General features: G+C 39.5%; 1 long non-coding RNA gene across 1 annotated transcript in view; it reads right to left on the bottom strand.

Moving 5' to 3' along the window:
* LOC138159646 (uncharacterized) overlaps positions 1-12402 on the bottom strand; it is a 49500-nt gene extending 37098 nt beyond the window's left edge. The window contains exon 1 of the long non-coding RNA XR_011167933.1: positions 12168-12402. This is a non-coding gene — a long non-coding RNA (uncharacterized lncRNA). The remainder of the gene's footprint in view (positions 1-12167) is intronic.
* Between the last annotated feature and the right edge of the window lie 3004 nt (positions 12403-15406).

Genomic DNA, 15406 nt, shown 5'->3' with positions numbered 1-15406 from the left:
GATAGATAGATAGATAGATAGATAGATAGATAGATAGATAGATAGATAGACCCATCTCACTTTAAGCTTTGCAAAGTGTTTTACATGTGTTACCTCATTTAATCCTCATAATAATCCTGGGAAGTAGGTGTTATTATTTTCATCCCCATTTTACAGATGAAGAAACAGGCAAAAAGAGGCTAAGTAACTTGCCCAGGATCACCAAGCTAGCAATGCAGTTCTTCATGATTCCAAGTCTCTCTATCCACTGTACCACTAGCTGATGACATGTTTAGAAACATTTGTTATGTAATATTATTTTATCAATACCACTTGTTTGTATTGTAGGTTGATCTAGGAGCCCCTACTCAATTTGATGGGATTTTCTTAATCAGTTTGATAAGATTACAGAGCAGGGACCATTGGTGGAAGGGACAGGCCTGACTCAGGATGCTCTGGTAGTACAGGTTTGTGTACTGGAAGAACATGGTATACTCACAATTGTTGTGGTTCAGTCATTTCAGTAATGTCTGACTCTTCATAATCTCATTTGGGGTTTTCTTGGCAGATATACTGGAGTGGTTTGTCATTTCCTTCTCCAGCTCATTTTACAGATGATGAAACTGTGGTTAATGGGTAAGTGACTCGCCCAGGGTCATTCAGCTAACAAGTGCCTCAGGCAAGATTTGAACATAGGTCTTCCCGACTCCAAGATCGACACTCTATCCTCGGTGCCACTTATCTGCCCTTCCAACAATTAACAAAAGGAAGTTAACTTAGCCATAGCATGGACATGATTCTAAGCAAGGATGAAGCACTGGTTCAGGTAGTCTCCCTTGTCTCCAGATAGAAACATATCTGGTCAGCATGCTATAATGACTTGCATGGCAGTGAGATGTTAGCCAAATTAAAACTGCATCTACTCTCTGTGGGGTGGCTTCTAAGCCCTTAGGTGACAAGAAAGTTTCATCAGTGACGGAATCCTTATCCCTCAGTAACAATTAAGTCAATGGGACAGCTTCTTTGAATATTAGAAAAAAAACAAGTTTAGTCTACATGGTAGAGACCATGGTAGATATTGCTTTTACCACAAGGCATCCCCCACACGTCTTATCCCCTCCTGAGATGACAGAAAAACTTCTCTATTCCAAAATGATTGATGACTACCATCCAAGGGGGGCAGCTTCTCCAGCCAGCGGCAATTCTTTTCCTTTACTCTAAGCGCTAGCTGCAAAATGACTCTTCCTTTTTTTATCCTTCTCATCCCGTCTCTTTCTTGAATTTCTATCCTGGAGTATATAGCAAGGGGCTCTCTTCTACCCCCCAGCTTGAAGGCTAATGAGTTTAATGAGCAGCTTGAGTGTTTTATACCTCTCATATTTGTTTCTATGTATTTGTAAATCTATTGTATCTCATATATTTTCTGCGGTGGAGGAAATGGAAAGCTATCCCATATCCAATGTCTACATTTTACATTGAGTGACTGTGAGAATTGAATAGCTACTTATGTACATTGGGGGAAATCTAGACATAAGCTATCCCTAGACTCTGTTTTTATAGCTTTTCCTGGTGAAATCCAGGTGGGGCCATAAAAAGGATTAATGACCCTTTGGGTGTCAGCCCCTAGCATTGTATGACTCCAAAAATGAACATTCCATTCTATTAGGTCTAAGAACCTGTAGTTTGTGGTATAGAACTGTAAATATAGAAATGACACAGCCTTTGTTCTTAAGGAGTCTATGATCTAGTAGGAAGGAATGACATGGATGCCAACTCTGATCCATAGCAGACACAGATGAATAGGAGGAAACTAGGAAAGTTCTGTGGAAAATGTCAGAAGGGAGACATCACTTTAAGAGACTCACCAGAGAGTAATAAGAAGAGCACTGAAGTGAGTCAGGAAACCTAGGTTCTAATCATGGCTCCACTAAGGATATTGGGGAGGAGAGGGGAGGGAGAGAAGGGAGGGGAGAAGAGGGAGAGAGGGAAGAAGGGAGAGAGAGAGAGAGAGAGAGAGAGAGGAGACAGGAAAGAGAGAGAGAGAGAGGAAGGGAGGGAGGGAGAGAGCTGATTCCTGATATCCCTTTCAGCTCTAATTCCTGTGATGCCATGCGTCCGGGTCAGTGAAGGCTTCATGAAGAAGGTACCTCATTTAGCTAGCTTAGCTGGGATTTCAACAAATGGACTGGAAGGTGAGGGAGCAGAAAGGATCCCCAGAATAAGATCAGTATAAGCAAAGGGACTAAAACCAGGAAGTGGGGTGAAAAGAAAACTGGGGAGAGGAAGAAAAGAAACAAACATTTATTAAGTATGCACTACATGCCAGGTACTATGCTAAGCCAAACATCTTATTTGATCTTTGAAACAATTGTGGGAGGTAGGCGCTATTATTATCCCCATTTTACACTTGAATAAACTGAAGCGGACAGACGTTAAATGATTTGCCCCAGTTCATGCAACTAGTTAAGTATCTGCGACTGTATCTGAACTTGAGGCTCCCTGAGTTCAGGCTCCTATCCACTGTGTGACTATCTGTCTCAGATTGCCCCATAACCATTCTGTGAAGCATGGGAAAGGAGCTAAATTTGGAATAGGGGTAGGGGAACATAAAAAGAAGGGGTGAAAATGAATATCCAGGCATTCAATTTGGTTACAAGGATGAGTAAGTAGAACTGTTGTTTAGTAACTTTTCAGTCACATTCAACTCCTTATAACCTCATTTGGGCTATTCTTTGCAAAGATACTAGAATGGTTTGCCATTTCCCTCTCTGGCTCATTTTACCAATGAGGAAACGGAAACAAAACAGGGTGAAGTGACTTTCCCAGGGCCACACAGCTAGCAAATGTCTGAGGCTGGATTTGTACTTTATAGGTAGATGAGTCTTTCTGACTCCACTATTCCATCCAGTTACTCAAAAGAGAATAAATAGTGCAATGAAAAAAAAAGGAAAGGTTGTTCAAACCAAATAGTGCAGGGCCTTGAATGCCAGGATTGGGAGATTACTCCTTATGCCATGGATGGTGGAGAGGGGAGAGAAGCTCCCTGACTGGTGGCTGGCTCTGTGAGAAATGTCCAAGCATAATAAAACCAAGTGACCATGGGTCCTTCCCCATCCGGAAGCCTGTATTCGTATGATGAAAAGAGTAAATAATCCAGGCAGACAACTTGAAGGCAAGATCCTGAAAGAAAATCCCCTCTGACCAGCTGCTCTAGGACTGTAAGCAAGTAATTCAACATATCTGAGTTTCAGTTTCCTCATTGCCTGTTGATTGAATAGGTGGTACCTGATCTGGGTCTCAAAGAAAGGGAAGGATTTTTCATCACAATCATTGTGGGAGGAGGTCTTTTCCAGATATGGGAAATGGTGTAGGCTAACTCACTGAGGTGGGAGGTGACAGGATAAGGTGAGAGAACAGGAGATTGTATACTTCCCCTAGGCTAGATAATACTATGAAATCAGGCTTAAAAGATGGGTTGGAGCCAGATTATAAAAGATGAAAAATTCACAGATCTAAAACTGGCAGGGACCTTAGAGGCCATTGAGTTCAACATCTTAGTTAAATGAGGAAACTGAAGCTCAGATGGTTAAGTGACTTGACCAGGGCCATACAATTAATAAATGTCTGAGTTTGGATTTGAACCTATGTCGTTCTGACTCCAAGTCTATCATGCTATTCATTGGACTACCTTCCCTCTCTAATTCTAGAATATTTGTATGGTTTTTTTTTTCCTAGAATTAGTAGGACATAACTAAATATTTTTGAAAGGGGACATGGAATGGTCAGATTTGTGCTCCAGGAATTATTTAACAACTGGATGAAGCAAGGATTATGGACCAGAAGCGGGAAGATTAGTTAAAAGACATTTATAATGGTGCTGTTGTTCCTCCTCTGTTTACAAAGAGGACCAGTGACATCATGGGGTGATGTCTTGACGTGTGGGTGAATTGGATTTAAGTGAGGCAGCCCTGAAAAGGGCTCAGCAAGCCCTCACATCAGAGGTGCTGGTCCTCCCTACATACACCATACCCCATACACTCTGGTAGTTATAATAACCTGGGAGAAAAACAGTAAGGGCCTGAAGCAAGGGAATAGAATGGAGGAAACAGAGGTAGGAGGCGTTTTGGAGATAGAATGGACAAGTGCTGCCTCTCAGACTACATTAGTTCTTGAAAGGAGACATCATGAACTATCCTTATGGTAGCAAGTTATGAAGCCACCATGCGGTTCAATGGAGAAAAAAAGAAAGAAAAACTTCCTGAATTTGGAACCATTGGTCCTGAGTTCAAATACCATCTCTCACAATTAGCATTTATGTGACTTAAACTTCCTAGGCCTACATTTCTTTGGTTATAAAATGGAAAGGTTGGACTAGATATATTCTAAGGTCTTTGCTGATTCTAAATCTATGATTCCATAAATGGGACAATAAAGATGACTCTCTTCCTTATCATTAGTCTTTCTGCTCCGCTGAGGAATAAAAAAAAGGCAAATAAATACATTCTTTGTATTTTCAAAGAACTGGTAAAAATCAGTCCATCAGGAGAGCTCCTTCACTGTGCTGGGTTTGCACCTGAGGGACCAGGTTTGCTGATCCTACCAGGTTAAAATGACTAAAAATCAATTGGACTTGACAGCTGTGGAAAAAACGGGATGTACAAACTGTTCAGCAACAAAGCGTCTTCCAGCTGCTACAAAATGAGATGCCAACAGAGCCCCACACTCTGCCTGTGATCTCCCTACCTGCTTCTAACTCACAACTGTCTAGCCAGGCCCTGTTATGGCTGATTCTCTTTGTCTCTTGTAGGAATTTCCAACCTCCTCAATACATATGCCCCCTCTTGGATACCCCCTCAGTAGTCAGGCAGTTAACTCAGAAATGAACTCCCCAAACACACACACACACACACACACACACACGCACACATTAACAAGAGAGAGTGCTGGCCTTGGAATCAGGAGGACCTGAGTTCAAATGCGATTTCAGACACTTGACACATTAATTGTGTAACCTTAGGTAAATCACTTAACTCACTTAACCCTGATTATCTCTCCAAAAACAAAACAGAACCAAATATGCACATGTGCATGTGTGTGTATACATTTATCTAAGAATAATAATACTTCAAGGATCCATGATTTTCTCTATGCAGATAACTGCTTTTATCAAGACTAAACCCAATCCCTCCAACCTTAGTAAGTGGATTCATGAATGACTTGGCCAAAATGGCTTCAGCCCCTCGTGGTCAGATCTCTGGTAATCTGTATTTCTCTGGGCTCTTTGGATGATGATCAGTCACCAAGCCATTCTTGGTTTGTAAGACTTACTAGAGCTTGTCCTTACAAGGCCCAGACTTTGAAAGCCCAGGGTCACCTTTGGAATGAGATGAGGTATCAGGAGACTTGAGTGGAAGCTATCCTTATATGTGTATACATCTGTGTCCCAATAGGAGTTGTAGCAAAGTTTGTATCTTATTAAAGCTTTAACTGCCCTAAGGCTTTGGGGACTTTTTATGGACGAGAGTATATATGCATATATTCACATAAATTCATGTGTGCATACGACTATGTACATACATGCATGCATGTATAATATCTATATACGGGTATGCACAAATTTGCATGTATTATATGAATCACAAATTGACACTAAATGTACATATACATGTATGTATTATGTATGTAGATGTACATTTAATATGTGTGTTGTGCATATGCACATTTTGTTCCAACTTGTGATTTCATCTTTTTAAGGAAGTCCTTAGGTAGAAACCCTTCTCCCACCACCACCTATGTAAATTAGCACTTCATCAGTAACTCCTGACTTTAGAATGGGAGATCCTTAGTGATTAATTGTCTTGCCCAGCATGACACAGCCAGTTTGTATCAGAGGTGATGCTTGAACCTAGATGGCCCTTGTTCCAAGGTCAGTCCTTTTGCCAACTTCTTCTCAGAAAAAAAGAATATGCCAAGGAATTTATAGAGTATTTTAAAGAAGCATTATGGCATCATGGATAGAGAGCTGACCTTGGACTTGTAAAGCCCAAGGTCCTCTGGCCTACCTGTCACATGTCTGTGTGACCCTGGGCAGGACACAACTTCTATACCCCAAGCAAATCTCTAATCAATAATCATTTAAAATCCATTTTAATTAGTATCTTTGCCTAAATAATTCTCCCTCCCAGAGACCCATCCCTTATGACAATTTGTTAAAAGAAAAGAAAAAAATAATCAGCAAAATTGATCAAGACAAAGAAAAAAATCTTACATTAGATGCAAAGTTCCATACCTGTGGACCCACATTCTACCTTTTTTTTTCTTCATAGCTCTTTTTGGGAGTCCAGTTTCCACAAGCACTTATTAAGTACCTACTATGTGTCAGATGGTTTGCAAGGCACTGAGATGTAAACAGAATGAAAAAGGTTCCTGCCCTCAAGAAGCTTACATTTTCTAAGAATTTAAGTTTCAGAGAAAACACTGACCTGAATAAGTAGAGGAAGGACCTGACTAGGAGCTTCCTATGTCAATAAAAGCACAAGTCTGCTTTAAATACACGCATATGTAATTACTGAATACTAATAAGGATCACATGAGGTAAGTACCAATAGATAGCCAGTATTTTTGCAGTACTTTAAGGTCATCCTCACAACAATTCTGTGAGGTTTGAGCTACTATTATTCCCATTTTACAGATGAGGAAATTGGGGCACAGAGAAGTTAAGCAAGCTCAGGGTCAGGTAGTCAACAGACTTTATTAAGGACCTACTATGTGCCAAGCACAGTTTTAAGTACTTTAAGGTTATTATCTCATTTAAGCCTCATAAGAACTCTGGAAGGTAGGTGTTATCATTTTCCCTGTTTTACAGATGAAAAACAGAAGCAAACAAAAGTTAAGTGACTTGTTAATGGGTCATGCAGCTAACAAGTGTCTGAGGCTAGATTATAAACAGTGCTGAGAGGTAGGTGATATTATTATCTCCATTTTGAAAACGAGGAAACTGAGGCAAAGAGGTTTGAGTGACTTGCCCAGGGTCACACAGCTAGTAAGTGTCGGAGAATGGATTTGAACTCAGGTCTTCCTGACTCCAGGCCTAGCACTCTATCCGAAGCACTGCCTAGATGACTAAGTAAGGTAGTTGTTATTATCTTCATTTGACCAATAAAGAAATGGAGGCCACAGAAACTTGCTTGATCCAGTAAGCGGGAAGAAGAGATGGAATCTGAAGCTGCATCTTTTCTGTCCAAATCCAGAACCCTTTCCCTTTATCAGATCTCCACTCAACACATCATAGGAATGCCTCATCATTGCTGGTTCTACCGTATAGGTGTAACAGACCCTATGCATAGACAGAGATTGTCTCATTTACCACTTATCAGTCATTCTTCCTTACCCTCCTTCTGTCACTGCAGATATGAGTAAGTGTCCCCTCAGTGACTCTATCACACATGTGTGACAGAAAAAATACACCTCACAGTCTCACATAGATACTTGGTACATCTTCATAAGGTAGTCACACCACATATCTGGATATCTGCAGAATATCATCCAAACTGGATTAATTTACCAGTCTTAATTAACCTTTAACCAGTGACTCCTCCCTTAGCCCTGAAGGGGATGACACCAAGTGGCTGAAGGGGAGCCCTGATCTCCCAGGTGAAAGTGTTTTCTCCCTCTTCAAAATGTTCTGGTTCAAGTCCCATCTCTAACACATACTGATTATGAGACTCTGGGAAAATCACTTAACCTTCATGTGTTCTAAGCAACTCTATGACTAAATTTCAGAGAAGGTGCCATCCTACATTAGTAAGGAGTTTCTCTGCCAGTGAAATCACAGGTCAAAAACCTAGAAACAAGCTATATACAGGAAAATTGGAAAGAAATAAGAGAGGGAAGGTATTAGAATGAACAGAAATTGGGAAAGACTTCCTGTAGAAGCTGTACTCTCCTTTACTAAGGGAGGCTTACTATGATTCTTGAAGGTGGTAGGAACCGGGTCCTTTTCATGTTTGTATTCCTAGCACTGAGGAAAGTGCCTCTCATACAGTACATGCTAAATACCTCTTACAGTGAATTGAAAGAGCAATTTGGAACTATGCCCAAAGGGCTATAAAACCATGCAAACCCTTTGACCAAGCAATACCACTATTTGTTCCATTTTCCAAAGAGATAGGAAACAAAGAGGAAAATGATCTATATCTGCAAAAAATATTTATAACAGCTCTTTTAGGGGTGGCAAAGAACTGGAAATTGAGAGGATGCCCATCAATTAGGAAATGATTGAATAAGATGTGTATGATTATGATGGAATATTATTGTGCTATAAGAAATGACAGAATGCTCTCAGAAAATCCTGGAAAGACATGAACTGATGCAAAATTAAATGAGCAGAACCAGAAGACTGTATATAGTAACAGCAATATTGTATGATAATAAACTGTGAATGACAGCTATTCTCATCAATATAATGATCCAAACAATTTTAAAAGACTTATGATGACAGGTGCTGTCTACCTCCAGAGAAAGAATTGGTGGAGTATGAATGCAGACTGAAGCATACTTTTTCTTAACTTTATTTTTCTTGATTTTTTTTGGGGGGACGGGGCAGAGGGGTCTGTGTTTTCTTTCACACATGACTTACATGGAAGTGTGCTTTGCACAATTACACATGTATACCTATGTCAAATTATTTGCCTTCTCAATGGAGGGGAGGGGAGGGAGGAAAATGGGAATTCAGAATTTGGAAAAAATATTAAAATTGTTTTAGATATAATTGGAGGAAAATAAAATATTACTGTTTTTAAGTGAATTGAATTGACAACCTAAGGTCAGATTCTCCCTTTATCATTTCCTAGCCATATGACCTTAGACAAGTCATTGCCCCTCAATTGTGGAGTCTAACTTTCTTTATTTCAGTTTCTTCTTCTGTATAACAAGGGGGTCCTCAGCAATGGGAGTGTCCCATCAGTTACTCTATTTAAGCCTCCTTGTTTTTGCACAGTAATGAGAGTGCTCCATAGCTAAGCCTCCCCATCACTATAGAGACATAAGAATGTCCCATAGGTTACACTATGTAACTGATCCTGTTGCCCCACATTGACGGGAGTGTCACCTTAATTTCACCATCTAAGCCCCATCATATCAGATCTCAGATTGAGGTTTGGATTACATGGAAATTTGACTAGTCACACAGTTTAATAGCAATAACATTTGCATTGACAAAGTCTCTTTCATCTGGAGAATCTCAAAAAAAAGCAGCTTTAAAACATAAATTATAATTAATTATGGCTTTCAGGACAGCTAACTATTATGTGCATTTGAGAAATAAGCAAAATGGGTTGGCAGAGATGGTGTCACAGAGCTGACAAAGAGAGCTGCCATTTAGAGGCTCCATTTGGGGTTACAAAGCACTTCACTAAGGTTATCTCAATCAAGCCTTGGGACAGCCCTGAGAGGGAGGCAAGGCCAAAATTCTTATCCCAGTTTACAGAGGAGGAGACTGAGGCTCTGAAAGGTGATGTCACCTTCCCAGGGCCATAGAGCTAGTGACTGGCAGAGGCATGACTTTAAACCATTTCTTTTAACTACATTTCTAAGGCTTCTAGTCACAGGCTTCTGGGAAATAAGTACTCAGAGCAGCCCTATGGTCAAGCTGAAGAAAGTCCTTTGAAGCCTGTCTAAATCACCAAAAGTAGAAAGACTGACAAGAAGATATATTGGCATAAAAGGTAAATGTGGGCAGAAGAGACAGAACCCAAAAGGGTGATCGTTAAAGGTAGGGGAATAAAAGAGAGAGAAAGGGGAAGAGAATACCTGAGACAGAAAAGATGTCAGAAAATGCTGACCTGCCCCCACTCAGTCCTTTTTCTTCTCTTCCTCCTCTTCTTCCTCCTCCTCCTTCTTATCTTTCTTCTCCTCCTCTGCCTCCCCCCCGGCGCTCTCCTCCTCCTCCTTCTTCTTCTTCATCTTCTTCCTTTTCATGATCTATTTTCCCTTATCTTCCATCCCACAATAACACTTTTCTTTCCTCTTTGATGACTGTACAAAGAAAGCCAGCAAGTTATACCAAGCCGGAAAGACTTGTAGCATGGCTCAGGAGGAGCCTACCATTTGCCCTCTGTGGAGAAGCGTGCCTTCATTTGGAATTTCTCATCATCTGAGCTGGAGTTACCAGGGGAGGAACTATTTGGGAGTTACAGTATTTCCAGGACTTCATTACTAAGGGGCAAGGAAGCTTTGGAATCTGGAATGGTAGAGGCATAATCTACTAAGAAAATCACCAATTGATGAAATATGAGAAACATCTACTCAAATTCAGAATTCATTGGCCAGGAGAAGACAAGGACCACCTAAAATATAAACTCTCCAGGAATCGAATGTGGTCCCTGGCATGTAAACAGGAGGAGTCAGGACACCTGAATTTGTGACCTTGGATAATTAATTTCCCTATTTTGTCTCTTAATGTCCTCATCTATAAAATGGGGGTAATGTTTTCATTGTTCATTCAAATGTTTTCATTACCTATGTAACTGTATCATGGGATTGTGGGGAAAGCTATAAAAACCTTAATTTAAGGTTCTAGGGAAATGAAAAGGATTATAATAGTTTTTTATCTTCCACTTCAAGGGGGTTACTAGTAAGAGTTAGATGAAAGTATGTATAAAGCAGTGTTCAGAACATTTAAGATAGTGTGATACATATGACCTTCTAGCCACCAGCTCTAAATTTTTCTCCTTCCACTTTGACTCATTGCTAACTCTTTCTCTGCTTGAACCTTGGACTCCATATTGGGAATCACACTGGGTCCTAACAAATGAACTCTCACCTTATACTGCCTCAAACCAAGTTTTGTTTTTTTTTTTCAATTCGTGGCTACCAGCTCTAAATTATGCTATCCTAGGAGGAACCCCTCTTTCTTAGCTCCCCTTTTATGTGCTGTCTTCTTTTATTAGAATTCAAACACCTACTCCCCAACTGATAAATGGTCAAAAGATATGATCAGGCAGTTTTCAAAAGTATAAATAAAAGCTATCGGTAATCAAATAAAAAATGCTTGAAACCATTATTGATTAGAGACATGGAAACTAAAATAATTTTGAGATACCACCTCACACATATCAGATTGGCTAACCTGACAGAAAAGGGGATGAGAGAAAATTGGTACACTAAGGCATTGTTGGCAAGTTGTGAAGTAATCCAGCCGCTCTGGAAAACAATTTGGAGCTACTCCCAAAGGGCTATAAAATTGCACATAACTTTTGACTCAGAAATATCACTGAATCTGCATCCCAAAGAAATCAAAGAGAGGAAAAAGGACCTATTTGTACAAAAATATTTATAGTAGTTCTTTTAGTGGTGGCAAAAAATTAGAAACTGAGGGGATTGCCTATCCATCGGGGAATGACTGAACAAGTTGTGGTATATGAATGTGACAGAATATTATTGTGTCATAAGAAAAGATGAGCAGGATGGTTTCAAAAAAAAAACCTGAGAAGACTTAATAAGGACTTGTGAGAAGCAAAGTGAGCAGAACCAGGAGAACACTGTACACAGTAATAGAATAATAGTAATAAAAAATTACTGTATAATGATCAACTGTGAATAACTTAATTTTTCTGATCAAGACAATTATTTTTCTTATTGTTTGTATGTTTTCTTTTGCAACATGTCTAATATAAACGTGTTTTACATGACTTCAAGGAGTATAATTGATATATTACTTGCCTTCTCAAGATGTGGAGGAGAGGGAGGGAAGGAGAGAACTTGGAACTCACAATTTTAAAAAGTGAATGCTAAAAAATTACATATAATTGGGATACATATATGTATGCATATAGATATATATATACATAATTTTAAAATAAGTTAAACCCTTTGAGGTCAGAAATTGTCTCATTTGCTTTTATTTTTTATCCCCATACTCAGTAGTACCAGACACAGAAAGCACTTAATGAATATCTATCTACCTGTCTATTCCATCTATCTATCATCAGGGCAATGTAAGCATCAGTACCCATCATTATTAAATTTACAGGATTATAATTTCTTGATTCAAAGTTCTTAGACCCGAATCATCTTCCATGTAATCACTAGTTTATTTTTTAAAGGTATTCTGATTTTTTTTTGGGGGGGTGGAGAAGGGGATAGGAAACAAGGTATTAAAAAGATTGAAAAAATAACACATAACTTACAATGAACGACCATTTGTGTTCCCAGAGAAGAAATGAAGAAATGCAACTCTCTTCTTCTGCTGGATCAGTAGGGCACCATGTGTATGATATGGCACATGTATTATCAGAGATATCCTTTGTGTTGTGTGTTTGTTTTCTTTATGTTGCACTGGATTGAAGTGTGGAGTATATCTTGGAATGACTGTGATGGAAGAACAAAAGACATCCATAAATCTTTTAAAATAAAAAGAAATGAAATAAAAATAATGCCTATATTATTGTGTCTCTGTGACATCTGGATAGAAAGGGAAAAATTCAGTCATTTGAATTTTCCAAATACCCAGAACCAGGAAGCACAGAGACCAAATGTCAGTATGATTGGCTGAGTTGTTTTTTTTTTTTTATTCGTATGACTGCTATAATGTAGACACAGTTGATATGTCAGATAAAAGTCAGACAAGAAATGTTAAAATCAAAATACAAGTCAAAATGCTCTCAACCTATTTTTGGGTGACATATTCCCCTCCCTCCAAGAGTGAACAGGAAGAAAAATGCTACACAATATATTCTTATACATTGAACTCAAATAAGATCCTTCCCAGAATTGTGGAGGTGGAAGGACCCTTTGAACCTCAAATGCAAGGGCTCAAGCATAAAATAGAGAATGTCAGAGTGAGAAGGGACCATGATACATAGAATGTCAGAGCCGGAAAGGATGTTAGAACACAGAATGTTAGAACTGGGTAGCACCTTAGAACTCAGCCTATTGGAATTTAGTGAGACCTTAGAATATAAGATCACAATACTGCAATGGGTCTTAAAAGTCATTTACAGTTGAACAAATTGAGATTCAAAGAAAAGAAAAAAAAACTTGTCTAAGATAATAAAGTAAGTTAAACAGCAAAAGAGGAGCTAGAACCCGGGTCTCCTGCCTCCTAGGCCATTGCTGCATAATTATATTTTTAAATGGCTTCATTAACCTACTTAGATCAGCAACTGAGCCTATGCAGAGAAGCTTGACCCAAGCCCAGTTATGAAACCAATAGGAGAAGAGCCAATTTCTGCATTTCAATGGAGCCAGGGTGGAAGGAAAAAACCAATCAATCCCGATTTGGATTGCCAAACCACACGGCTCCCTGTGAAAGTCAAGAGTTGTTACTATTGGCAAAGAGTATGCAACACCCTATGGTGCCTTGATTGAATTAGATCCTGCACCAGCAGCATTAACTCAGCAATTTCTTCTTCTCTGTGATGCGGTGAAGAAGTTATTAGTTCATCATTGAGAAAAGCCATTTGCAGAAATTGGGGAAAATTTCTTGCAGAGGGAGCTATCTGGCCTTGTCCAGAGGAAAGTGGAGGGGCCCAGCTCTGTTTCCTCTCAGGCCTGATTTCAGAGCAGATTGGGTCTCTGGCAAATTTTCATTTCCAAAGGGAACTTCTGTCCTGGATCTAATGCAGGAATCTCTAAAGGAACGCCAGGAAATGGAACATCTACTGTGAGGAAATCCCTCCAGAAAGACAGTGACTTCAGAAAGAATATGGACTGTCTTTCTGGGCAACAAAAATGACCAGGGTTTCAGATTAACACAAACTTCCTTTGAGGGAAGGTTTCTACCCTAAAGAATCAGTCCCCAGCTCCAAGAGGAGAATCCAAACTTGTTTCTGAAGGGTTAATGGTATATCTTCTCCCTTTGGCATCTCTCCCAGCCTAAATCAAGCCTGCTTCATCTCATATGGAAAGGAAAGACAAACTGTACAGATTGAAAACATCTGTATAGTGAGTGAATGAACCACATGGCCACAGTGTCATGCCGAGATCTACTTATAACTGTCCCCTTTTGTTTGACTTTAGAAGAACAGCACAAATAAATACAGTAGGTTTTGTTTAAACAAGAGGCCTCTGATCGATAGAGGTTTGTATAGCTTACGACCTTCAACCATAAACAGAAATTTGAGGTAAAATCCACAAATCTCAGATCAATTACCCGATTATTTACCCTTTGGCACTCACAAGGTTCAATTCTGCCTTGCATATTAAATAGGGAGGGGAGAGGAAGATTTTTTTTGGGGGGGGGGTTATAGATGGAGTAGGGAGGGTTATGTGAATTTATGATCACCAGCCATCAGGGGTATGCCAGTCATAGCTTTTAAAAGTAAACATGGTAGTGGGGAGCATTTAAATCATTTAAGACAAATTGTAGATTCCAGGACATTTAAGCTGCTGTTCCCAGTAGTTTTTCTAGGTTTTCTGAGGGGTCCAACCATCTACTATTAACCCCATTGTTATCAGTGAAAGAATATGTACTTAGAGACAGATGACCTGTGTTCAAATTCTCACTCTGTCATTTTCTACCTTACATAACCTTGGGGAAGTCTTTTCTCCTTCTTTGGGTCTTAGTATCCTCGTGTGTAAGAGGATAGGTTTGGATTAAACATTTTCTATGGTCCCTTCCAATTTTAAATCCTAAAACCTTTTAAACTGTGATTTCCTATAAATGAAATCCTGCCCCAAGACCCAGATAGTATTTTAAGGTGAGTGGGAGCCTAAGGGACCCAAAGTCTGGCCAACCTGGTACATGGTGGGAGAGACCAACCTCCCCTCACTTCAGCCACAGTCTGTACTGCATCAAAGGGGTGGGGGGGAGTCATGGGTATTGGGACCAGCAGTGCCTTTAGAATATAATGCTAAGACAGCTCTTCTGGATCCTATCAGGTTCCCTTTTCTAGATGCTGACTAAAGTAGATCTGCCTTCCAAAATTTTCTGAGACATTTTACTATTTCCCCTTACAAAACCCCCTAATAGAGTCCCAGGCTATTATAGTGCAGGACCCATTGAGTTCAACAAAAATGTATTAAGTACCTTCTATATATACCATTCCCCGCACTCCTGAGATTCACCAATGAAATGTTCTCCTTTCTCATCTACTTCCTATATTCCCAATTCTTTCTCTTGCTCCTTGATTATCTGTGGGCAAAAGGGTCCGATCCCATCCTTCTCTCTAAATACCTGGAGAATCTGCTTTATCTCCAACAAACTAATAAACTAAAGAGTTAATAATAAATGAAGGCACATCACACATTTCATAAACAAGTTCATCTCTTCCCCTTCCTTGAAAGATACAATATTAGATATAATTTTAACAATCTATGTCAGATCATTTGTCCTTTAGCATTGAAACTAGATTTGAGTAAGAGGGGGATTAGTTGAAATTTACAATTACTACCCAAAAATGGAAACCTCATTAAACTTGATATTATG

Source organism: Petaurus breviceps, unplaced genomic scaffold (genome assembly GCF_028583685.1).
Source record: "Petaurus breviceps papuanus isolate PSGF00001 unplaced genomic scaffold, PetGlider_PUasm1.0 176, whole genome shotgun sequence".
Classification (NCBI taxonomy): domain Eukaryota; kingdom Metazoa; phylum Chordata; class Mammalia; order Diprotodontia; family Petauridae; genus Petaurus; species Petaurus breviceps.
This window is presented reverse-complemented; position numbering and strand designations above follow the sequence as displayed.